Genomic DNA, 26,581 nt, shown 5'->3' with positions numbered 1-26,581 from the left:
CGGATGACTGAACAGCAGGCTGCGTGGGGTGACCAGGCTGGCAGGGGAGGCAGTGAGGGACGACCAAACAACTGAGCAGCAGGCTGTGTGGGGTAACCAGGCCAGTGGGGGAGTGGGGCAGTGAGGGCCGACCAGGCCAGCAGGGGCGGGCAGTTAGGGGTGACCAGGCCAGTGTTGGGGGCAGTTGTGGGTGACCAGGCCGGCGGTGGGGGCAGTTAGGAGCAACCAGGCCGGCAGTGGGGAGCAATTAGGGGTGACCTGGCCATTAGTGGAGGGCAGTTGGGGGTGACCAGGCTGGAAGGGGGGGCAGTAAGGGGCGACTGGGCTGGCAGGGGTGGGCAGTGAGGGGTGACCACGCCGCCAAGGTGGGGCAGCGAGGGGCGATCAGGCAGGCAGGCAGGTGAGCAGTTAGGAGCCAGCAGTCCAGGATTGTGAGAAGGATTTCCAACTGCCAGGATCAGGCCTAAACCGGCAGTTGGATATCCCCTGAGGGGTCTTGGATTTGAGAGGATGCAGGCTGGGCTGAGAGGCCCCCCTCCCATGCACAAATCTTGTGCACCGGGCCTCTAGTCCTATGTGATAAAAGCCTTATATGTAAATCAACCAAACGGCAGAATGACAAGTTGCTATGATGCACACCGACCACCAGGGGGCAGATGCTCAATGCAGGAGCTGCCCCCTGGTGGTCAGTGCACTCCCACAGGGGTAGCGCCACTCAGCCAGAAACTGGGCTCATAGCTGGCGTGCACAGTGGCAGTGGCTGGAGCCTCTCCCAACTCCAAGGTAGCGCTAAGGAGCAGCGAGCAGGTGGGCAGTAAGGAGCAAGGGGTCCCAGACTGCAAGAGGGTGCAGGCTGGGCTGAGGGGACCCCCCCCCCACCCCAGTGCATGAATTTCATGCACCAGACCTCTAGTTAGTGTATAAAAATGCAACCACTTCCTGAATATTAATTTTGTATACTGTTACTTTACTGACTTCATTTATTAGTTCTATTAGTTTTTGGTAAAATCTTTATGGTTCTCTCTCTCTAGTATCATATCTACAACATTATTTTTAAGTTTACAACTGTATTCCATTTTATGATTATACAATAGAATATTTCACCAACAGTCATTTAAACAAATTTCACAGAACCTTTTTTTTTTTTTTAAATTTCAGGAATTTCAAGTGTCTCAAAAGAAAATTATAACCATCAGGCAAGCAACATAAAATGCTGGCAGTAAACCAATGTGGGTGGGAAATCACCAGCCAGGGAATCTCTGCTCCTCCTCTAGTAATTCTGTAATTGTTTCAGCAGTGTTATTCCTGCTGCTCCAGCCATGCTATAAGTTTATTTTTAAAATACACTTTTTATTTTGGAATAAATTTTAGATTTACAAAAAGTTACAATGTTTGTCAAAACTCAGAAACTAACATTTGTACATTATTAATTAAACTCCACATTTCAGTAAGATTTCACTGGCGTTTCCAGTAATATACTTTTTCTATTTGGGACCCAGTCCAGGAGACCACATTGTATTGAGTCACTTCCCTGGTCCCCCCCCCCCCCCCCCCCAATAATCTTGATAATTTGGGGAAGCGCTGGTCAAATATTTCATAAAAGTTTTTAAATTAGGTTTTTTTTTTATACTGGATAATGGGTTTGGAGAAGAATAACACAGAAGTGAAGTGCCCTTTGTCTCATATTCCATTGTAAACATGGTATCAAATGCCGTATCTCTGGCAATGTTAACCTTGATAGTCCAGTCAAGGCAGGACTTAGCAGATCTCTACTGTAAAGTTACCTTTCCTCCCTATTCCCATTCTCTATTTATTAGTGGGAAGTCACTAACTCCAACACACACTCAATGAGAGTTGGGGTAGAGGAGTTAGAGACTGGGAGGCCTATCTCCTGAAGTGGGTTATTTGCATAAATTAATTGGAATTCTGTAAGGAAAATTTGTCTCTTCCCCCTCTTTATTTACCTGTCAGTGGGGGACTCAGGCATATTTATTTTATACATTAGCTTTTAATCTATTACTACATTGTTAATTTTATTATTATAACATTTTTATTAAAAATGCTTTAGGTTTGGCCATTGGGAGGTCTTTCAGGTTGGCTCCTTTATCCCTGTGATATTCCCTTTATCCTGTTGTTTTCACAGCATTTTCTTATTTTCTGCTCCATGGTCAACTTGTATTTTCTCTGCCCAAGACCCAGAATCGACCATTTCTCAAAGCAGCCCTAGTTCCTTTTGTGGGAAAATTACATTTAGAAACCAAGCTCAGGGCAACAATTTTTTGACAGTTTTCAATATTATTTATAACATTGCTCTAAATATTCCTTGAGCTAATCTAACCCTTTGCACATAACCATAATTATTCTTTATGATAAATTTCTAGAGATGAAATTGTTGAGTTAAAAGGGATTTTAAGACTTTCAATATATTGCCAAGTTGTCATCTAGGAAAATTATAGCCATTTATATGGTTACTAGAGACCTGATGCATGAAATTTGTGCAAGAGTAGGCCTTCCTCCAGCTGCCAGCACCGGCTTCCCTCTAGCACCCGGGACCCGGGCTTCCCTCCGGCTGCCGGCAGGCACCCGCGACCTGGGTAGCCCCAGCTTCGTCCAGAAGGTCATCTGGTCTAATTAGCATATTATGCTTTTATTATTATAGATGAGTGGTATGGAAATTTGTAGTTTTGGGTTTTAAATAAGTAAATTTCATCTCCCTACCAAATTATATCTTAACTCATCTACACTGTCAACAAACTGGCCTAAGGCACATTCACCTCTCGCCTGGATTTCCTCCATAAACTCATAACTAGTCTCCTCCTTCTCTACTCCACCATCTTCATCCTTTAGAGAAAAATCAGAACGTTTTGAAAATACAAATAAATGAGACCATGTTGTGTTCCTGCTTTAAAACCTTCCAGAGTGCTTGATACACAAAGAACTCTTACAAACCCAAAAGGAAAACGCTCTAGTTCTTTAAAACCTTCCGAGAGGGCTTGATGCACAGATAATAAAAGATAAAATCTTTAATATGGATATAAAGCCATGGGTTATCTGGGTGCTCTCTGCCTCTCTGGGTTCCTTTTGCTTTTGTCCTTCCTTCTCACTCAGTACATCAGGCAAACATTAGCCACTATATGTTTGTCTAACATGCCTATTTGTTTTCTAGTTCATGGCTTTTTGATAAATTCTTCCCACTGCCTAGAATATCTTCCTACCCTGAAATAGTACATTTCTAGTAATTCTAGTAATTCTTAAAATTCTAAATTTAGGTACCAATTTCTTTAAACCTAATATAATTCTACCTGAAAATCTTCTCATAGTTTCCTTTACATTATTTTAAAAGCACTTCTCACAGGGCCTAATTATAATTATATCATTATTAAATATTCACCTCTCAGTGAATCTAATGCCCTGAGAACAGGGGCAGTGTCCAGCTTGATTGACACCCAGCAGACGCTGACACTTAGTAGGAACTCAATACTCGCTTGTTGAATGAACGTGTAAGAGTTGAATCAGTAAAACGTATACCAGGATAAAAATCTGCATTAAATGAAGTGCTGTGAAACCTCAATTCTTTACCTGCTGAAGACTATAATTGTTGTATTTGAGAAGTGAAATGGATCTGTCCATTCCCCAGCTAAAATATGATGAAGGAGGAAAACTTACGTTGCAAGTAAAGGTTAGAATATTTGTAAGACCCCTGATTTACAGGGGCAGGTTAGCCCTGAGAAAGATACCAGTTTACATTTGGCGTTCTATGAGAGTGCATTTTCCTACTGTTTTCTGTGGCAGATTGTATCTCGTAAGGATGGCTGCAACAAAATCCTCCCTCTCACATGACCTTCAGGCAATATGACTTTATACTCCGCCCATTGAGAGACAGGGTCTGTTCCCTCCTCTGGAATCGGGGCAGGTTTTTGACTGCCATGGATTTGAAACTATGTGACTCCCAAGGTTAGATCTTAAAAGGTGATAGGCTTCCACCTGCTTGTGTGGAACCCTTGTCTTTGGAGGCCTTGGCCACCATGTAAGAAGAGTGAGGCTTTCCATGTTCAGCCACATGGAGAGGGCACAGGTAGGTGCTCTGGCCCGCGCCCCCGGATGAGTTCCTAGCTGACAGCCAGCATCAACTGCCAGCCATGTGAGTGAAGATCCCTCCAAGAGGCTCCTGCCCCCTGCTGTCTAGTCACCTGTAGCGTTTGAGTCTTGCTAGCAGAGACTGCAGATAATCATGGGGTAGAAACAAGCTGTACCATGGTGGCTTTTCTGAATTCCTGACCCAGAGAGTCTGTACACAGAATTAAATGGTTGTTTTAGTTGCCAAATTTGGGGAGAATTAGTTATATAGCAATAGGAACAGGAAAATTTTCAACAGTATGATTTTTTTTTACTGTCTTCAGTCTGAGAATAAAAAGCTATCATTTAACTTTATATTCTGTTATTACTAGTAAGATTGAATATGTCTTCTGAGTATTAACCAATTGTATCTCTTTTTTCCTTGTTAGTATTTTTCCCCCATTCTTTTTTAAAAAAATATTTTTAATTGATTTCAGAGAGGGAGGGAGAGAGAGATGAAAACATCAATGATGAGAGAGAATCATTGATTGGCTGCCTCCTGCACATCCCACACTGAGAATCAAGCCCACAGCCTGGGCATATGCCCTGACCAGGAATTGCACCATGACCTCCTGGATCAAAGATTGACGTTCAGCCATTAAGCTACACCGGCCGGGCTCCCCCGTTCTTAAAATCAATTCTTCTCCTTTTGGATTTGTAAGAATTCTTTTTTTTTTTTTTTTTTAATCTTTATTGTTCAGATTATTACATTTGTTCCTCTTTTTTCCCCCCATAACTCCCCTCCTTCCAGCTCCCACCCCACCCTCCACCCTCACTCCCCACCCACTGAGTTCATCCATAGGTGCATGATTTTTGTCCAGTCACTTCCCGCATCTCCCACACCCCTTTTCCCCCAAGAATAGTCAGTCCATTCCCTTTCTATGTCCCTGATTCATTATAGTCACCAGTTCATTCTGTACATCAGGTTATTTATTCACTTGATTCTTAGATTCATTTGTTGATAGATGCATATTTGTTGTTCATAATTTGTATCTTTACCTTTTTCTTCTTCTTCCTCTTCTTAAAGGATACCTTTCAGCATTTCATATAATACTGGTTTGGCGGTGATGAACTCCTTTAGTTTTTCCTTATCTGTGAAGCTCTTTATCTGACCTTCAATTCTGAATGATAGCTTTGCTGGATAAAGTCATCTTGGTTGTAGGTTCTTGGTATTCAGCACTTTGAATATTTCTTGCCATTCCCTTCTGGCCTGCAAAGTTTCTGTTGAGAAATCAGCTGACAGTCGTATGGGTATTCCCTTGTAGGTAATTGAGCCTCTTTCTCTTGCTGCTTTTAAGATTTTCTCTTTGTCTTTTGCTCTTGGCATTTTAATGATGATGTGTCTTGGTGTGGTCCTCTTTGGATTCCTTTTGTTTGGGGTTCTCTGCGCTTCTTGGACCTGTAAGTCCATTTCTTTCTCCAGGTGGGGGAAGTTTTCTGCCATTATTTCTTGAAATAGGTTTTCAATATCTTGCTGTCTCTCATCTTCTGGTACTCCAATGACTCTGATATTAGTCCGCTTAAAGCTGTCCCAGAGGCTCCTTACACTATCTTCACACTTTCGGATTCTTTTTTCATTTTGCTTTTCCAATTGGGTGTTTTTTGTCGAATCTTTGATTTGATTCTTGTGCTCCTCTGGTCTGCTATTGGGTATAATATTCTTTATTTCAGTCCGTGTATGCTTACTTTCTAATTTCTTTATCGTAGCATCGAGGGTCTCATTAGTTTTCGTGAGGCTCTGCACAAATTTATGGCAAGCCCTCAAAATTGCGATTCTTAGCTCCATATCCTCCATTTCTGTCATGTTTTTTTGTCTCCGCATCTTTTATGCTTTCTTGGTGCACCCCCTTGTGGTCTCTGTGCACAGTCTTGTTCTAGCCAAGCCTTAATTGTTGTAGTTAACACTAGAGGGATTTGACCACCAGGCCGACTGGCGGTGGAAATCAGCTGTGGGAAAACTTCAGTCCTCAGGGGAGGCGCTAGTCCAGCCCTTGCCTGAGGCGATCGGCAAATGGCTGTGCGCAGGGTTTGGGCGGGGCGGGCTTAACCGGGCGGGGGGGAGGGAGCAGCTATGGCCGCTCTCAGTCCGTCCCCAGGGGCTCTGCCTCTCTGTCCCAGCAATCGCTGCAAACCTCGGAGGGGCCGTAGCCAGACAGTCCCGCTTCTCCCGTTTGAGTCTGGGTCCCTAGAGACTCGCCCGGATCTGGAGCCCAGAGTCTGAGACTCGCTCCTGATTGAAAACGACAATCGCGCCCTCAGCCGCCAGCCCGCTTTGCGCGCGCACCCTCACCACCGCACCGCCGTACCTTTAAATTTTCCACACTGCGCCTCCGCTGAGCGTCGGAATGCTGTTGTTTTTGCTTCTAGTTGAAGAGACTCTCCTCAGCCAGCCTTCCCGTGGTTCTGGTTGATGTCCGCTCCGACTTTTAGTTGTATTTTTGAAGTGGTTGTCCACGGCAGCAGTCTCCGGTGTTTACCTATGCCGCCATCTTCGATTCTCCTCCTCAACTGGGAATCTGTAAGAATTCTTTATGTGTCAAGGATGTTAAACTTTTTTCTGTTACATGTTCCCAATAGTTTGTTGTTTTTTATGGTGTTATTTGCTTGTGTATATTCTTTAAAGTCAGACTTGAATGTTTTCTAGTTGTTTCTAGTGAGCTCATGACCTTGAGTCATTGTCTCTTTCACACCAAGCCAATGGTATTTATTCTTTGCTCTTGTGTTGAAGTGTGCAGTGTTCCCTCAGCTACAAAAATGATCATCTACCACTATTAATTTTTGTTAGAACCTTATCATACTTGGGTTAAATATATTTGTTAAAGTTATATTTCAGTAAAGCTTATGTTTATTTGTAATATTGAGTCTCTTAACAGAAAGTGCTTTAGTATAACCTTAATAATTCTAATATAGAGAAAAAAGACTCAGTTGTAATTTGACGTAAGCTACAGACTAATAAGAGGGATGTAGGGATGAAGACTTATAGATCAAGGTAAAAAATACTGAAAACTTCAGAAACATGCTATGAGGAAATTATAGATGAGAAGACAATATTTATGAAAATACGTACTAGAAAAAATTTAGATGAGGTGTGGCTGATCTGTTGCTTATAAATGATGAAATGGGGGAAAATCCAGATACAAGGTGTATACAATAAACATAGCAGAAATTTGGAAAATAAGGGCCAAACTATAAAAGGCTCTTCCTATCAATAGCTAACATTTCAAGAAAATCACTGGATAATTGAAGTAAGCCATGGGCAGGTATGAAAGGTATCATACTTTGGTACAAAGTTATCTAAAGGCTTGATTTGTAGAGTTATGTAGTTCAATTCTAGTATTTAAATTGGGGATATATTCTATAGTGAGTATGATTAAATACCTTATGAGTTTTCTTTAAATTATGTTCAAGTGCATCTATTAAAGAATGATAGTGTCTAAGTTTGGCTGATTGATTTTCAGTCATATAGGAAAGCAGATATAATTGAGAAGCACAGCATAATCTCTGCCTTCAGATAATGTTATAGGAAATGTAGGTGGCTAGACCCTCAGATTGTAACAGTTAAGGATACATCCATTTACCTAATGTAAATTTATCTTAACTGCACACCCAATTCTTGGAGGAACTAGCTATGTCAACAAACCCACAAAGAGACACTTGGAGACAGCCAAGTATTACACTTGGAGATAGCCAGTAGCAGCAGCAGCTGCTGCTCAAAGTCCATCCAGTGTCAAAGGGACATGGGTTGGCATGTCAAATTTTACTTGCATGATTGGAAAGAAATGTGATTGACAATGAGCATTTATGTAATTTTTTTTAAAATATATTTTATTGATTTTTCACAGAGAGGAAGGGAGAGAGATAGAGAGTTAGAAACATCGATGAGAGAGAAACATCGATCAGCTGCCTCCTGCATATCTCCTACTGGGGATGTGCCCGCAACCCAGGTACATGCCCTTGACCGGAATCGAACCCGGGACCCTTCAGTCTGCAGGCCGACGCTCTATCCACTGAGCCAAACCGGTTTTGGCAGCATTTATGTAATTTTAAGATCTCTTTACACATAATGCAACATTCACTGATGTTTTTGAAAACAGGCACATTTTACTAATTAGTGTTTTTACATTTTACCTTGAATAAACTCTTTTTTTTTTTTTTTTTTTTTTTTAGCATTTTTGTAAGGCATGTATAGTGGGGATGAGTTTTCTCAGCTTTTGATGAACTGGGAAAGTATGTTCCTCCTTCATTTCTAAAAGACTTTACCCAGTAAAGTGTTCTTGTGTATTTTTTTCTTTCGTCACTTTGAATATATCACTGCACTCTTTCCTGGCTTATAAGTTTTTCCCTTATATGAAGAATTTTATTTCTGTAGCTTCTTTTAAAATTCTCTATTTTAATTTAAGATAGTTTGATTATAACATACCTAAGAGAAGATTATTTTGTGTTAAAATTTTGGGGGATTTTAGGAGTTTCATGAGCATGGATGTTCACATATCTCCTCAGGTGTGGGAAGTTCTCAGCCACTATTTTTTAAAATAACCTTTCTGACCCTTTTCTCCTCTCTTCTCCTCCTGGGACTCCAATAATGCATAGGTTGTTTCTCTTAATGGTATTCCATAGTTCACATAGTCTTGACCCTTTTTCATTCTTTTTGTTTGTTATCCTCTGACTGATAATTTCAAACAAACTGTCTTCTGCTTCACTAAATTCTTTAGTCCGCTTGATTGAGTATGTCGTTGATGATCTTTATTGCATTTTACATTTTATTTACTGTATTATTCATCTCCAGAATTTTTAAATGATTTCTATTTCTGTGTTAAACTTATTTTTTTGGATTTTTTTTTCCTGATTTTGTTGAATTGTCTTTGGGTGATAACTTGTGTCTCACCGAGTTTCCTTAAGACAATCATTTTGAATTCTTTATCAGGCAAATCACAGATTTCCATTACTTTGGGGTCAGTTACTGGAAAATTATGTTCCTTTGCTGGTGTCATGTTTCCTTGTTTTTCCATGTTCCTTAAAGTCTTGCTTTATTGTTCTTACATTTGAAGAAGCAGTTACCTCCTCCAGTGTTTACAGATAGGATCTGAAAGAGATATACCTTCCATCAGCACTTTTATGAATTCTGAGGCTTTCTCAGATTTTTTTTTGTAGATACTCCTGCTCCACACTTCTTGTTCCCTTTAAACAGAAAATATTAAGACTGTAGCCTTCTGTTGGTCCTTCAAAGCCAGTTGCTGAGAGTCACCTGTTTGCTTTACCTAGGATGGTGCTGAATGCTCAAATTTGTGTGCTTCCTCCCAAACACAGAGAAATGGGCCAGCTTTCTGCTTATGCTCACTAGCCATCTGTAAAGACTCACCCTCATTGCCCTTGGGAGTGTGTACAGGGAGCTGGTCACAGGGTAAGGGTGAGCATGTGTGGGTAAGCTGTGTAGAGTGTTGGGTGTGTCTGGGGCCAGTTGGCATCCCCTGTGGTTTATGGATGGGCTATCTAATGGAGTCTGAAAAGTGATTAGTAGGGTCTGCATCCCTTTGATGTCCTCCAAGAACTCAGGTTGCTGTTCTCCCAGCCATTTTCTCCACTATCACACAGCATACCTCAGTATTCTAGATGGGTGAGAAAAAATGGGACTCTTTGGCAGCACGTTGCACAACTGGGAGGTTGGGTGTTCACTCACATGCTCTCATTTTCCTTATGGGACTAACCATGGGCCAAGAAGGTCTCTTTTGGCATTGAACTGTGTCACTTTGGGAGAGGAATGTCCTGAGTAAAGTGAAACCCTTCTTCTTACCCTCCTCAATTTATAAAACTTTAATTATTTTGCTCCAGTGATGTGCTGGAACTTCTCTGCTGGGCTCCCTAACTTCCATAGAGGCATCCATGGACATTATCAAAATTAGTGTACTTTGGTGCCAGGGGTTGAGGGTGGGGAAGATGGTAGAAAACTCCTATCCTTACATTTTGATGACATTACCTCACAAATCTTAATATCACACTTTTCAGGAATATAAATGCAATGTTGAAATTGCTTATGCTAATGAGAATAGCCTCTGGTGTTGACTGAGAGAGGTATGGAAAGCCACCTTTGGGATATGGCCTCGTAGATTAAATGTAGCTGCCCTCTGCTGGAGTGTGCATTGTGATTAGGGCAGCTGTGTCTCCTTGGAGTGTTGCTTTAACTTTCATACACCATATATAACCCTATAATAATTGAAAAGTGATTTACAAATATCATCACTGGGTGAGTTGGGGTTGCAAAGATGGAAAATGCTGTTCTTTCTCCAGCAGCTTATGGAAATGGGAGAAATATATGCATTTAACATTTACCATATGCTTCCTATGGAAGAGGCCACATTAGATTGTGGATGTGGAGATGAATAAGATGCTAGCCATGCTTTCAAGGACACCCTCTAGCAGAAGAGAAGGACATGTCTAGAAAAAAGTACACATAAGTAGTTAGCGAAGTCTAAGTCACCACAGAGGGCAGTTGGAGTAGGAAAGAGGAAAAGAGACACTTAATTTCAGTAGGAGGAAAGGATAATCCAGGCAGACGTCAGCATAACGAAGGTACAGGATCACAAGATAGCATGGGTTGTGGGAGGGACTCATGTTAGTGCAGGTTGCTGGGTCATGAAGCACCATAGCATTTGTGGCTGGGAGTTGGGTAGGAAGGGGGTAGGTGGTATATGGCTTTGAGGCTCCGCTAATGGACACAAGTAACTATTTCTGTTATTTCACTTACCAGTAGATGCTGAGGATGTTGTTAGGTATAATTTCTTTTGAGTGGCAGAGTGTTCCCTTCTAAAAAGAAAAATAACAAAATGTTATTTAAGAAAGTGAAGGATTCTAATTGGGACCATCCAACAGTAAAACTGAGAAGAAGCAGGTGACATTTGGCTTCCGGTGGTTTGCCATCAGTATTTTCAGGACCCTTTACAGCTTCTCCAGGCTCTGGGTGGGTACTTTTACTTAGCTCTCTTGTCTATGAGAGCTCAGGTTCCCATTCTCTTCAACTCTTCTCTTCTTTACTAACTTTGTCAACCAAGATATCATTATGAGTGGTTTGCTTTATCACATTAGCAACATGTTAACCAGAATTCCAGCTGGAGAAAGCCCTGACTTTGGAAGAAATACTTGGATATCCTGATTACAAACAGGATATAACCAGAAGCTCATGCTCAAACAACACAGAGTACTCAAAAAGTAGCTATGACTAAGAGAAGAGGAGCCTCCCTGGCTGGGTGGCTCAGTTGATTGGAGAGTAATCCCATTCACCAAGAGGTGGTGGGTTTGATTCCAGTTGGGATACATATCCAGGTTGCAGGTTTGATCCCAGGTCAAGTTGTGTGCGGTAGGCAACTGATCCATGTTTCTCTCTCACCTCTCTCTCTCTCTCTCTCTCTCTCTCTCTCTCTCTCTCCCCCTCTCTCTCTCTCCCCCTCCTCCCTCCCTCCCTCCCTAAAATCAATAAAGTACAACATGAAAAAAGAAAGGCAAGATGAGTTGTTTCTTTTGTTCCAGAGAAAGAGATGATTGAGGGGGCGGGGGGAAAGGTGAGAAAAGAGAGGAGGAGGGAGACAACTGGAGGTGTGGGAAGGAGAAGGAGGGATGGAGAGAAAGTAATAGAAGACTAGTCTATGCTTGATGATGTCACCAAGATCTTCAAGTGAAAGTTGACTTAACTCCCAAAGTGTTTGATGAATGTACTGTGTATGGACCTGTTTGTAAATCATTGAGAAGGTTGAGGGTCACACGAAAACTGATGTTGGAAGGGGAGGGAAGGTTTATTTAGTGTCCCTGAGGCAGATAAGGCCAGAAGGATCCCAGATCTTTGAGCATTAGTAGAAATCTCTAGGAGAACATTAATTTTCTTCTGGCTATGTTAAAGCCAGTCCTACTTGGTTTAAGGGAAGTCAGGATGGAGAGGAATCTCACTTAACATCTGAATTGCAGTTGCATTTTTTAATCCTCACCTGAGGATATGTTTAATTGATTTTAGAGAGAGATGAAGGGAGAAAAAGAGAAACATTTATGTAAGAGAGAAACATTGATTGGTTGCTTCCCCTATGCACCCTGACTGGGGATCAAACCCCAAACCTTTTTGGTGCATGGGATGATGCTCCAACCAACTGAGCCACCTGCCCAGGGCTGCAGATGCAAATAAACACTGCTTCCTGGTAATGATATATCAAACAAAAGGATACCTGTAAAGTTGAGAATTTCAGGTTATAGTCTAAGGAGATGTATTGGGGGGGTCAAGCCAACCTTTTAAAACTCCTGCGTTCAAACTTGGCTCAACAGTCAGAGCATGTATTTCCCACTCATTAAAGCTAACCTAAAGCAAAGTATGTGAACTGGATCCTCAGGTTAACTTTGCTTCTGGGGAATTTGTGTTATCTCTGTACTTTACAAGGACCTAAAGACAGCCCCCTCCTTTTCCTGTGTTGTTCAAATCCTGTGACCTTGAACCTCTGCCTTCCCAGGACAGATACTTCACAAATCAGATGAAAACTACCTTATGGGGTATTCCCTTCCCTACGCCCCCTCTCCTGTGGGAAAGTGGTCAACCAGTTAACTTTCCTTGCTAGGAGCTCTTCAAAGGCTATTTCTTTAGGAATGAAGAAGTTCTCACTTTATATACACCCCCCAACACACACACACACACACACACACACACACACACACACACACACGAGACTCACTGAGAAAGAAGTAAGGAAACAATAGACAATCCTTTTGGATTCTTTCTGTTATACCCACTGCTTTCAAATGATGACCTTTGAAACTAGAGATTAAAAGAAGAAAGAGAACTGAGACTGTCAGGTCCTGAAATGTATAAAAAAATACACTTCTATTCTTGCCTTCTGGCTGGGGAATCCTGCTGGCTTACTTATAATTTGGACAAGAGGTTTCGTTTAGGCTTTTCTTATGGGGTTCCCCAGGTTTTCCTATACTTATATATGGCACATTAACTTATATGGTGGCAAGTAGAAGGGTTTAAATTCAAATTCCTTGGGAATTAAAAAGCACAGAATCATCATTATAAGGATGATAGTTGTTACAAATACAGTTTATGAAGTAGCTTGGTTTTTGACCATGCTACTTTAATATTATAAGTATTAATTGAGCTTTGGCAGATTTGTCAAAAACATTCCTAATGAAATTGTATTTATCATCATGAGATTTAGCCTGTGTAATAATAGTCGGAAATCAGGACAATAAATAACTAAAGTGCATTAACAATTTACCAAGTACTCACTATTCTGCCAAGACATTTTTACTTCATAAAGAAGTGGGGGATATTGGATCCTATGTTCACAACATTTTAATTTTAATTATGAAGAAGAATGTGACGTGTAAACCAAATAAGATGGTGCCTTATCTGAGAGGAATCCTTTTCAGAAGATTCAGTGAAGGGTGAGATTATCAGGGAAAGAGGAGATTTGAGCAGATCTGGATTCGCAAGAAGGATGTTTTAGATGAAAAAAAACCCCAACAACAACAACAAGTATGGGATGAGGAAATAATATTGGATATTTTTTAGGACAAAGGTGGCCAGGCACCCTGGAATAGAAGGCATGTCTACAGGACAAGGGGGTGGTGGGTCGGATGGTAGGAGCACCAGGTTCAGACAGATCTTAAAAGGCAGATTTGACTGTTGCAGGATATTGGTGTCACTGAACATTTTTGAACAGGAAAATAGCTTAATCAGATTGATGGGGAAGTCCTGCTTTCCCTTTCACCCACTCAATGAACTCTAGTGATCTTTAATAATTTGGGTGATAGGTTTCATCCATTCAATTAACCTGGTCTCTGCTGTTACTTAAAATATTTGCACATTGTAGGAGTCAGGACATGTAGATTTATGTAATCCCTTACCCAAAACTCTCTCCCTCTTTCTCTCTCTCTCAATCTCCCTCATTCTGGCAGGATATTTCTCCATTTCCAAGTGGAATTATCACATAACAAGAAGTAGGTTTCATTTTGCTGAGGAAGGACCTGGCATAGAGTGGTTAACAGGCTTGGTGTACATTTTATCTGGAGCTGGGAGTAGAGGATTTTCCCTCTTTTTAAATAAAATATTTAGAATTAGAAAGATCAGAGCTCAGTTCTCCAGCTAATAGCCTCATTGACCTAGTTGATGTATAGTTCCAAAAGAGAGATTTTTCATGTCCCAAAGATTCTTCCCTGATTCCAAATCAGGAACACAGAGTCATGTTCCTGAATGTTTGACTTCACAGCTACCACCTCTGTGGTGTTGACTCCCCAGTAACTTCATTGAGGCTTCAGGAAGTGCATCCCACCCCGAGTCTTTTCGGTGGACATGCTCCTCCTCCAATCTGCATCCCCCTCTCCATTCTCCACCTAAACTTAAACCAGAAACTGTGGATTTGGGTTTACTAGTCATTTAACAGGGTCGGAATTCACCGAAGCTCAGAGAACAACTGTACTGTAAACCTCCCTTCCAAGTGCCTGCTGTGTTGGATGGAAGCGTGACAGGCAGCGAGGAGGCTGATGGTTCTCGCTCCGGCAGACTTCTCCATGTCATGAGTCAAAGAAACCCATCCTTTTTTGCAGAGGTTTGAGATCACAGACACTTCTCAGTCTTTAGTCAGGTTGCTGCTTTATCCTAGGGAATGGATTGTCCAAAACTGGATGCAACTCCAGTTTTTATTGGTGAGAGAGAGAGAGAGAGAGAGAGAGACACACACACACAGACAGACAGAGACATTGACATGAGAAACATTGATTGTTGCCTCCCAGACCCACCTTGACCAGGGATCAAATCCTAAACCTAGGTATGTGCCCTGAATGGGAATCGGACCTTTTTGGTGAAGGGGATGATGCTCTAACTGAATCACCCGGCCAGTGTGAGACAACCCAATTTTTTAAAAACATTTTATGTAGTTTTTTATGTGGCATAGTAGTGAGTTACTATGCTATAGTTCTTGGCTTTGAATACAGCTTTGAGTTTCTGTCAAAGGGAAGATCCATACCATTCATACCAGCAGCTTACAGGAATTCATCTAGCCCTGGAGTCATTCAGGAGTAATTTACTCAATTAGTAACACTGGCAATTAATTGCATATGTGTTGTCTGGGAAAGAAAATTTAAACTCACTAGCAATTTGACTTCTTAGGACGACAAAAATTCTTATATACATTTAACTTTAATAGCTTTATTATTGCTGTGTTATGAAACATTACTACAAGTGGTTGAAGAACCATGTGGAATGATAAATAATAGCATCACATATCATTCTTTGAAAATAAATATTATAAAAACACAGCTAATAAATATAGCATTGAGATATAATAGGAAATGAACTGAAATCAAATGACTATCTCTATCTGCTGATTAGACTGCTCTTAAATAATTCTTATTAAATTTAATGAAATCAGTGGACAGCCTTTAGAATCTATCAGATAGTGCATTTTCTTTGAAAATATTTCATTATTGAATATGAATATATATTAAATGTGATACAGTCTTACAAAATAAAAATCTCATTACAATTGACAAAATAATAAAAATAGGGAAAATAATGGAAGATTATACAGAAAATAATGGGATTATGAATAAATTCCTGGATTGTTTCAGCAGGTGTGATTACATGATGACCTCTGCTTTGGATGAGCTGTGGGACTTTGCATGAGCCATTTTCCCTCTCTAAGTTCCATGTTGTTGCCAATAAAACTCAGTAATTCAACCAATGGGATGAGGATGTAGTGGTGAAGAATGAAGGCATGGTCCCTGGTTCTTAAGGAGACAATATTGCTAGAGGGTGAAACAGATAAGATTTCAGATGGTAATGAGTGCTGTGAAGATCATTAAAAAGAGTAATATGTCAGATAGTGACTAAAAGATACTTTTAAGATAGAATGATCAGAGAAGACTTCTGTGACACAATGACATTTGAACAGAGGCCCAAATGACAAAGAGGAGCCAAGCTATGACAGAGCTGGCGGGGGGGGGGGCGGGGGTCGGGGGAGTGGGGGTGGGGGAAGCATATGGAACAGCAAGTGAGAAGGCCCCATGGCCAGAGCACACATGATTTGTTCAGGAACCACAGGGAGGTCAGTGTGCACAGTGAGGAAGGGGAGGAAAAAGGGAGAGGACACAAAGGTCAGAGGGGGGCAGTGGTTGACTATGCAGGGCCTCAAAGGCCATGCTAGGGATTTTATCCTAAGTGTGTGAGAAGCCATTAAAAGGTTTCGAACAGATGAACATTAGTGGAATATGTTTTTAAAGCAGTCGCTGCCTGCCCTATGAGAGAATGGATGGCAGAAGGGGCAAGAATGGAGGCAGAGGGACTGCTGGGAAGTGATGGGGTCAAACTCTGATCAGCATGCCTTTCTCTTTGAGGGTACAGATCTTCTCTCAGAAAGAGAATGTTCCAATCCACATGCATAGCATCATACTCTTTTATTGGATTATCATACGTCTTGAAGACTAGCCATATAGATTGCCTCCAGCTAGGAATGGGTCATCTTGATACGTTTCCTTCACTTCTGATACTATGTCTTAAGGATTTTTCTAAAAAGGAAGCTATTTAATTTTTTTGCATATCCAGATTACCATGAAAACTAAAAAAAAATGAAACAAAGGAAAATGGGTTGGTTTAACGTTCTCTTTGTTCTGTTACTTGATTCTTCTATTAATACACAGACCATTACTATTTTTTTTTTTTGCAATATCATAGCAACATCATATTTAGGCTTAAAGAAAGCATTTTTAAACAATTTCTTTATTTCTGCTAACCAAGCATATTGCAATCTGTTTTGCTTACTGCCCATTTTAGAAGTAGTATATATAAAAAAGTCAGGAAGTCAGGTAAAGAAGACAGGTATTTATGAAGAAATAAAAGAATGTGTACTATATTTTTACTCTTTAAACACACTAAATAATCAAAAAATGACCAATAGGAAAGGTGAAAAAGTAGAGAATTAAAATATAGAAACCCTAAACATGAGGAATAAAAATGAACTGTCAGAATGCAATGTGGAGTCAGGGAAAGATAATTAGAGCAATACCATATAGGTCCTCTAAAACCAGGGGCCAGGTGAGCAGCAAACTCTACAGGGGGCTGTATTTAAGGCCATAGGGAGTAGGTCAGAGGGATGAGGTGGGAGAACTCTATGGCACGCCCCTCTGAAGAGGACAGCCAAAGCTCGGATCTAGCCACTTTCTGCCATGCAGAACAAGGGGCATTGAGGATTGCCAGGTCATCTGATTTTTTAAAGAGAAGCTGGAAAGATGGATTTTTATATGAAATGTTCTTTCAAAAACTGTGTGGGCCAAACAAAATTATCTGCCAGCTGGATTCCATCTGTGGGCTGCCAGTCTGTGATCCCCACTCAAAAAATAAGTGGCCTAATTCTCCAAGGCCCATCTAATGATCCTTTGATTAGATGGGTGCGCTCTAGGAGAAGTGTCCCAGAGATACCCAGTTCTATGTTATAACAAGTTGGGGAGGCAGAGTTGCTAATGGTGAGGCTTCTAGACAAGGGGAGTGCATTGGATGAGGAGGGCGAGAGGGAGCCATAGCACTGATAACAGCTTTGGAACTTTCAGGGCCTCAATGTGAGCTTCCCTGACTCCCCGAAGTGTGAACACTGCGGGGAGGTGTGGCTCATGGCAGAAGACACATCCAATTTAGTTGAGTGTAACAAACCCAAATAAAAACTGGCACTGCTTGAGCTCCTTGGCCTCACCCCGCCCCTCCTGCTCTTTAGCACCAGTTGGCTGGACAGGGCCGCTGCAGACATGATTAATAACCAGAAGAAAGCAGCTCAGCATCTATGCATCCACACAGTGAAGAGAAGTAGTGAACTGGCACACGTTGATGCCTCCCATAAATAGAAGCAAAGAGCGGGGCAACCTCCCTTAGACTGGAATCCTCTCAGATAATAAAGACTGCAGACATATGCTTTTCTCTAGTTTCAAATAAATAAAGGACAACAAATCATCTTCAAAACAAAGCTTGAAGAGGAACTATAAAACGTCAAAGAAAAATACAATAACACATGAAAAATCTGGGGCTATATATCCTCTTAAAAAATCACTAAACCAAAGATTCACTTCTCTGATTTTACTGTTCTTTCCTTCTCGATATCTTGTTCACTATTTCCCACAGTGACTAATCTTTGGACTCACAAACACCTCCATCCATCCATGTGTCTACTTTCTTTACATTTATCTTCCCCTCTTTTCCTTCCTCTTTAGTCACCTTAGATTTCACAGGCCATTGTTTCAGTAACACTCTCTTTTCTGGGATTAAGTTTACTTTACCAACCTCATCCATTTTCTCAGAAAACATAAACTATTTATATAGTCTCTATTTTCTGTATTCAACCTCTCCCTCTCAACAGGAATTGATCATCTTTAAAAAAAATTGCTCACAATGCAAGCCTCACTTTTATGAGATTTAAGACATATAAAATGACTGTCAAATTATTCTAAAACCTTGTAAGTGCTTACCCTTAATTATTTCCTCATGTTGTTACAGCTGATAATAATGAGTCCCAGGAGTGGAATGGGTCTGAAGACTTTGGTTTGAATAGAACTCTTGTTCCCCTTTGCCCAGTGTACCCGTCAGATTTCAACTCAGAAGTCTCTAACTTAGGAAAGCCTTCCCGGATCTCTGTAGGTCACTTACACCTATTACTTATTCTTGAAGCCCACATGCCTCTCCCTGTATTTCTTTTAGTGATGTTTGCATTTGTAACCTGTGTATCCTCCATGTCAGCCACATGATGGTGGGAACTGGGGCTCTTCTTTCTCTACTCACTATTGTATTCCTGGCACATAGTGGACACTCAGAATTACTTGTTCATTGTGTAAAGAGGACAGGCATGCACAAAGTGTTAGGTGAATATAGAGGCAATAGAGGATTCTGTCCAGAGATTTCAGGCAAGTGACATTTGAATAAGGGTTCCATGTGCAGATGGTGGGAAAGAGCACTTTAGGTGAAGGTTATTGTGTATAAGCACAGAGCTTGCCTGGTGAATATTCTGGGGTGCTTAGAGCATGAAGTGTGCTGAATGGGGAGAAGGCTGTGATATTGGAGTCGGGGGATAAAGATGAGAGGATAGACTGTGAGTTAAAAGTCCTCAGATGCCACACTAAGGAGTTTAGTTTTATCACCTCTAGATTGAAAGTCAGTCATTCTATCTAGTAATAGGAAGTCATTAAATCATTTATAGCAGTAGAATACATTATTAAATTTGATTTTGTCAAAGATAATTGGTGGTGATGTGGAGTTGAGATTGACAGGGTCAAGGTGAGAGATTCTTGGAACAATTTGCTTCTGAGTACATGACTGGCGGGAGTGGGGTGGGTGGGGGGGTGGGGGAGGTGGAAAGGAAGAGGTGGATTGGAGAGGTATTTAGAACTTGGCAACTCCTGGATGTGGCTCCCAAAGTCTTGGAATGTGGGGATCTGAGGATGAGGAGAGGATATATATATATATAATACATATATACATATATATATATATAATACATATATAATACATATATATAATACATATATAATACATATATAATACATATATATATATTATATATATATATAGAGGCCCGGTGCACAAAAATTTGTGCACTCGGGGGGGAAGGGAGGGGGTCTCTCAGCCCGGCCTGTGCCCTCTCGCAGTCTGGGACCCCTCGGGAGATAACGACCTGCTGGCTTAGGCCTGCTCCCGGGTGGCAGAGGGCAGGACCAATCCCTAAGTGCAGCCCCTGGTCGGGCTTAGAGCAGGGCTGATTGGGGAGTTGGGGCACCGCCCCCTGTCATGCACAGAGCAGGGCGGATTGGGAGGTTGCGATGCCACCCTCAGTCATGCTCAGGGCAGGGCTGATTGGGGGGTTGGGGCACCGCCCCCTGTCACACTCAAGGCAGGGTCGATGGGGAGGTTGCAGCGCCACCCCCTGTGATGCACAGAGCAGGGCCAATCAGGGGGTTGGGATGCTGCCTCCTGTCACTCACAGAGCAGGGCCAATCAGGGGGTTGGGGCGCTGCCCCCTGTCACTCACAGAGCAGGGCCCATCAGGTGGGTTGGGGCTCCGTACCCTGTCACACACAGAGCAGGGCGGATCAGGGGGTTGGGGCGCTGCACCCTGTCACACTCAGGGCAGGGCCAATGGGGAGGTTATGGCTCTACCCTGTCACACACAGAGCAAGGCCCGTGGAGGGGGGTTGGGGCGCCACCCTCTATCACCCACAGAGCAGGGCCGATCAGGGGGATGGGGCGCCACCGCTGTCACACTTGGGGCAGGGCCAATGGAGAGGTTATGGCTCTACCCTGTCACACACACAGCAGGGCCCATGGGGAGGGGGGTGTGGGTTGGGGCACCGCACCCTGTCAAGCACAGAGCCCCAGGGCAATCAGGGGATTGGGGAGCTCCCCCCTATCAGGCACAGAGCAGGGCTGATCAGGGGGTTAGGGCGCCTTTCCCTATCATGAACAGAGCAGGGCGGATAGGGAGGTTGTGGCCCTGCCCCTTGTCACGCTGATCCCGGTGCCGGGAGCCTCGCTGCTCCACTGATCCCGGTGCCGGGAGGCATATTACCCTTTTACTATGTAGGATAGCGGCCTGGTGCACGGGTGGGGGCTGGCTGGTTTGCCCTGAAGGGTGTCCTGGATCAGGGTGGGGGTCCCCACTGGGGTGCCTGGCCAGTCTGGGTGAGGGGCTGAGGGCTGTTTTCCGGGTGGCGAGTGACTGAAGCTTCCAACCGCTCCTTGTTTTCTTTCTTTCTTTCTTTTTTTTATTCTGGGCCAGCTTTAGCTCTGAGGCCTCGCTGCTGTAAACATGGATACAATGTTTGGGTCCGGCTGGGTTTCAGTCCGCAGGTTTCTGGGGTTTTGTTTACCTTCTTATTTGCAACATAGTACATAGTTGCTTAGACTTGCAGTTGAGAGGCCGGCAAGTGAGGCGGGGAACATTGGAGTCCGCAGCAAGCAAGCCTCATGCTCGCTTCAGTGCCTGGCTGCCGGCCGCCATCTTGGCTGACAGTTAATTTGCATATACTCACTGATTAGCCAATGAAAAGGGTAGCGGTCGTATGTTAATTACCATGTTTCTCTTTTATTAGTATATATATATATATATATGTTTCTGCTTTATTGTTCCAGTTCCCTAACCCTGGTACTCTTTGTCTTGCCAGAGTATAGAAGTAAGTTCTTGGCGTATACCTTTCTTAAGCCCTGCAGTTATAATACTAGCGCAATCTACCATCTGATTGGAAATAATGATAAAATAGTTATGCTTTATCCTTTGGACATGATGCACATCTTTATCAAAGATCATTTCCTCTAAAGAATAATAGGCAATGGTAAAAGTAGTGTCTTATGCCTGGATGATGATCAGATACTTTACATCGATCTATGGCTCCATGGCCTCTAAAGTGTCAGCATCAGAGTTGTGATATTGTACCTCCCAGATTTTGGCGAGGTTGTCTCATGCCCCCCAGATCTCATCTTAGCTTGGTGAGTCATTCTATGCTGCTCCAGGAGAACTGGTGGTGACTTTCACCAGCCATGCGTTCCCAGACCAGAGCTAGGATACCACCTAGAAAGGCAGGCTGGAGAAAGCCAGCATGGAGAGGGCATCACTAACCTCTATGTGCTGCATTCCTGAGCTCTCACACGTGGTTATTAATGCCTGCCGCCAGCCCAAATTTCAAGAAGCTATTACTACCTATTTCTGCTGCCTTATTATAGTAAAAGTTGCCTCATACTCCTTTCAGATGTTTGGGAGAGGGGTGTACTTCATACATAAATATCTTCACCATCTTAACCTTCATGGATATTGCGTATAAATAACACTATATCCTTTGACATAATCTGATGTACTGGCTTTGTAAGGAAAGAACTGGTACTATTCTAACTCCCACATTAGATACCTTTCATGGGAGCTGGAAGAAATAGGCAGAAGCTAAACCAGAGACATTTTTAGGAAATTGTTGTGGAAAAAATGGATAGGAACTATGAGCTGGTTCAGCGTGGTGCACAGGGAAATATTCAGTGCGCCTTGCCTCACTGCTTCCTTATGCATTGCTGTGTCCTGGTGGAACCAGACCTAAGTTTGCCTCCCTAACTGGGAACTGCCAGGTATTAAGATAATGAGGTGAAGGTGGGGAGAGCTAGGGAGAAAGCCTAGGATCCTGAAGGATAAGTAGGGTCTCCAACTCTTTCTTATTTTCACTACGTGGATTTCTGTTGCCTAGGAGGAGCTTATATTCGGATTCTTCCTGCTGATGCCCCAGTGGATCCTTGGTTCTTTTTCAGATTCCCTAGCAGCTAAATGAGGCTTTTTCTTTGATGCCCTATTGCTTCCAGATGGAGACCAACCCTGAAAAGTAAATCAAGCAGCTTCTCTGGCCTTGGGAGGCAGCAGAGCTCTCCTTAGTTTGACATCAAGGAAGAGAGTCAGCAGATTGCGTCCTGGTGACGTTGCCGTGGACTCTCACTCCTGTTTGGAAAAAGTCAGGGGTGAAGGTGCAGAAAGGCCCTTCCTTTCTCTGTAGCAGCAGGTTTCTGGGAATGAAGGCAGGCAGTGCTCACAAGGTATTAAAAAGAAAGTCACGGCTGCCTCCCTGCAAGCTGCAGGGAAGTATCCCAACTCCCCATTCAGCTAGCCTGAGTTAAATGGTCCTACTAGTAAAGTAGCATTTCACACACAGATTTGGACAAGAATATGGAGAATCCAGACTCAATTTAAAAAGTCGGATCTTTTGGCCTGTTTGGTGTGGCTCAGTGGTTGAGCATTGACTCATGAACCAATAGGTCACTGGTTCAATTCCCAGTCAGGGCACATCCCTGTGTTTTGGGCTCAATCCCCATTGGGGGTGTTTGCAGGAGGCAGCTGATGGATGAAGATTTTCTCTCATCAGTGTTTCTATCTATCCAACCCCCTTTCTAACTCTCTAAAAATCAATAAAAACATTTTTTTTTAAGTCAGGCCTTTTGTCATGGGATTGTCTATCTAAAGTAAACAACATTGAATGTCTCTGTCTACCAGGAAAGGCTGAAACAAGTTCTCCATCTCTAGTCATTCTCCTTTGGAATCAGACAGTTATCTCAGAACACAATGCAGGAGTAAGCAGTCTCTTCCTCTGTGGTCCCATGATAATTGGCCACTGGGTTCGTGTGACACATCACATTGTATGATCAGATCTCCTCCTTCAACTGGGGCCCCTTGGGCTACTGCTTAGTCATCTTCGTGTACGCACAGGGAGCAAGGCCCAGAGTTTGCATTCTATAAGCATTTGTGGAATTCGTTTCGTGATACTGACTATTCTTGAAAGCCCCAGGAGCGATCTTAAGACCACCTTTGTTGTTGATAGCCCTGTGGACTCTCTGTGGTAGGGGATCATTAAGACTCTATCTGGAAGTAGGGTCACTCATCTCTGATGACACATTCTGAACTGAGTCATATTTAAGTGCTCTGTTCTGAAAAATCTACAAGGTTCTCCTCTAACCACTTAGAGCCCACATTGTAATCCAAGCCAATGTGCATTTGCATGCCTTGGAAAAAATGGGGTTATCCAAGTTCTGTGTCTCAGGAATGGAACTCAGGAATTATATGACAAAGGTAGTATTTGTCTGGTGCTCCTTGCATCTAGAGGTAATGCAACTAACAATCAGATGGGTTCTCATTCATGAGCTTACTTGTGGGATTATTTTATTAATGTTAGCCTCTCACAATAGCATGTATACCCTGTGAGAGTAAAAACCATGTCACTTGTTGTTCATCATTGTTTCACAGTGTCTCACACAATCCTGACAAGATAGCAGTCATTCAATAACTATTTTGGGAGAAAGGGGAGAAGGGAAAAAAGACATATGATAGACTACTTTGGCTCAGATCTTTGTCTTATCCACTGCCTCTTTTCCAAATCCATCCACTTGATGTCCTCCTATGTTCAGAATTCCACAGGTATTACTTGTGCTTAAAGAAGGATTTTCTCCTAGTATTCTCTGTTCACTAGGTATACATATCACTCAAGTAATTCCTTTGATCCCTTTGAACGGGACAGGGTAGATTTGAATTGCAGACTTTCACTTAATTAAAAATGAGGAGGAGATATTACTTTCCAATATGGTGACTTAATTTGTTCATCCAGATAAGCAGACAGCTGTCTAATGTAGTATCATTCCACAAGGATGCTCTCAAGGCTATTTCAGTTAGGAAATTCTCCACTGTGCAGCACCCTTCTATGGCTCATTGCAGAACATTTAGCAACACTGGCTAAGAGTCATTAGATGCCAGCAGTACCTCTCAATCATTGTGAGCACGCATGGAAGCTCCGCATGTATTTCTAGTCGCCTCTTAGTGGGAGGAGCATAGAGCTGAGCTGGGTTGGAAACCACTAGAGGGCGACTCTAGAGGAGGTGAAGATGCTTTTGCTTCCTCTGGATGAATTGCAGAGGAATTTAGTGTTACCTTTTGGAAACTCCAATTCTCATTCCTAATGTATGATTTGCTTCAATTAACTCAAAGCCATATTGTAGGGCAGGGAGTTCTCTCACTGGATTTTAAATGCTGAATACTACAGTTCCATCCCAATAAGCAAAGCTCCTAATCTTTAGACTTAGTGCTTTCAAGCATTAACAATTTACGAATAGAGATTGATGATGGTACATTTGTGATACTTCTGCCTTCTCTGGCTAAAATCTAACTTTGATTTCTATTAAATTAGTCTAAGTGGCTAGATCTAATGGTGGCAATCGATGAAGTAATTTTACTTGAAGTTTTGAGCTCTTCTCTCACCTAAGCAAAATGACTCAATCTTTTCACCATTTGAGGAGAAGGTTGGTTGGTCAGGGGAAGACAGGGAGAGGAGTAGTAGAGAACATGATAGATGAAGATTAAACCTCATCTCTGGCATTTATAGTTGACCAAACACCTAACCAACAAGAAATAGAGAGAGGAACATTTTCAGAACTGGCCTCATGTTCTGCTGTGTGTATTGCTGACACCCAGCAGGTTCAGACTGGTCAGAGTCCCTGAGGTGCACTGGGGTGTCAACTATGCACAGGCATCAGGCAGCTGGACTTTGTGACACGACCTTTGGTTTAATAACATAAGGGAAGCCCTGATTGGGTGGCTAAGTTGGTTGGAGCATCATCCTATACACCAAAAGATCGTTGGTTCGATTCCCAGTCATAGCACACACCTGGATTGTGGGTTCCATTCCCACTCGGGTACAAGAGGCAACTGATTGATATTTCTCTCTCACATTGATGTCTTTCTCTATATCTCTCTCCCCCTCCCCCTTCCTCTCTCTCTAAAGTCAGTTTTAAAAATCCTCTAGTGAGGATTTTAAAAAAAGAGAGAGAAAAGAAGGGAAGAAATGATGCTTCTCAGAGGTGGAGATTTGATTTAATTTTCTAGCAGTTTTTCATTATTGATCATGAATTTTGGGTTACTTTAAATATTAGAAAAGTAATTTCTAGAAAAATATTGTTATTTTTGAAGGAAACATTATTTTAATATTACTTTTTATTTTATAAATGTAAAACACACCCAATATAAATTCTAATAATAGTAGTAGGAATTCAATAAGAAATAACTAACATCAGATTCAAATTTTTCTTTCTCTGAGGGAATAACTGAAAACAGTTCTTTATCTCTTTAGCATGTTCTTTGCATATGTAAGCACTTGGATACATAATGGTCGCTGGCAAGCACACAGTGTAGCGATAAAGGGAGATTTTGAGTTCCAGCTGTCCAACTGCCTGGATTCAAATTCTGGCTTTGCTATTTACTAGCTGTGACACCCTGAAAAGTCTGTTTGCTTTCCTGGCTTCAGTTTTCCCATCTCAAAAATGGGAATAGTAAGAGCACCTACAGGACTTTTGCAATGACCAAATTAATATGTGTAAAGTTTTCAGAATATTATATGACTCATGGAATGTACCATATAAAGTACAGTGGGGCCTTGACTTACTAGTTTAATTCGTTCCGAGACCGAGCTCGTTAAGGAGCTCGTTAACTCAAATTACTTTATCAACTCAATGCAAAAATCGGCAGAGAGACAGCTGGTATCTCAAAAAACTCGTTAGTCGGGACACTCATAAGTCAAGGCCCCACTGTATTAGCTTTTTGGTTTACAATCTTTTCTGCACTTTTCCTGAGTGGAGGTAAAGCTTAAGTCAAAAATTCCTCTTTTAATTCTCTTTGCTATGCACATTGATTCCTTCAAGTTTTTTCATCATGGTCTTAACAACAGTGATGGAAAAATATAAGATTATTGAAAAGGTAACTTTGGGAGAATGTACTTGCAATGTATCCTTTTAATTTTCTTTGCCTCCGTCTCTCTCCTGTACCTTCTCTTTCCCTCCCACAAACAATCTTCAGAACATTTTGAAATTAAGGAGGCATGCCCTGTTTCTTCATCCTTCTTTATCCTTGGGGTGCCCCTGCCTCCAGGCACATATAGCTTATCTAAGGAGACACAC

The sequence above is a fragment of the Myotis yumanensis genome, unplaced genomic scaffold (genome assembly GCF_028538775.1).
Source record: "Myotis yumanensis isolate MYYU_CA2020_CCGP unplaced genomic scaffold, mMyoYum1.0.hap1 SCAF_4, whole genome shotgun sequence".
Lineage (NCBI taxonomy): Eukaryota > Metazoa > Chordata > Mammalia > Chiroptera > Vespertilionidae > Myotis > Myotis yumanensis.
Note: the sequence above shows the minus strand (reverse complement) of the source record.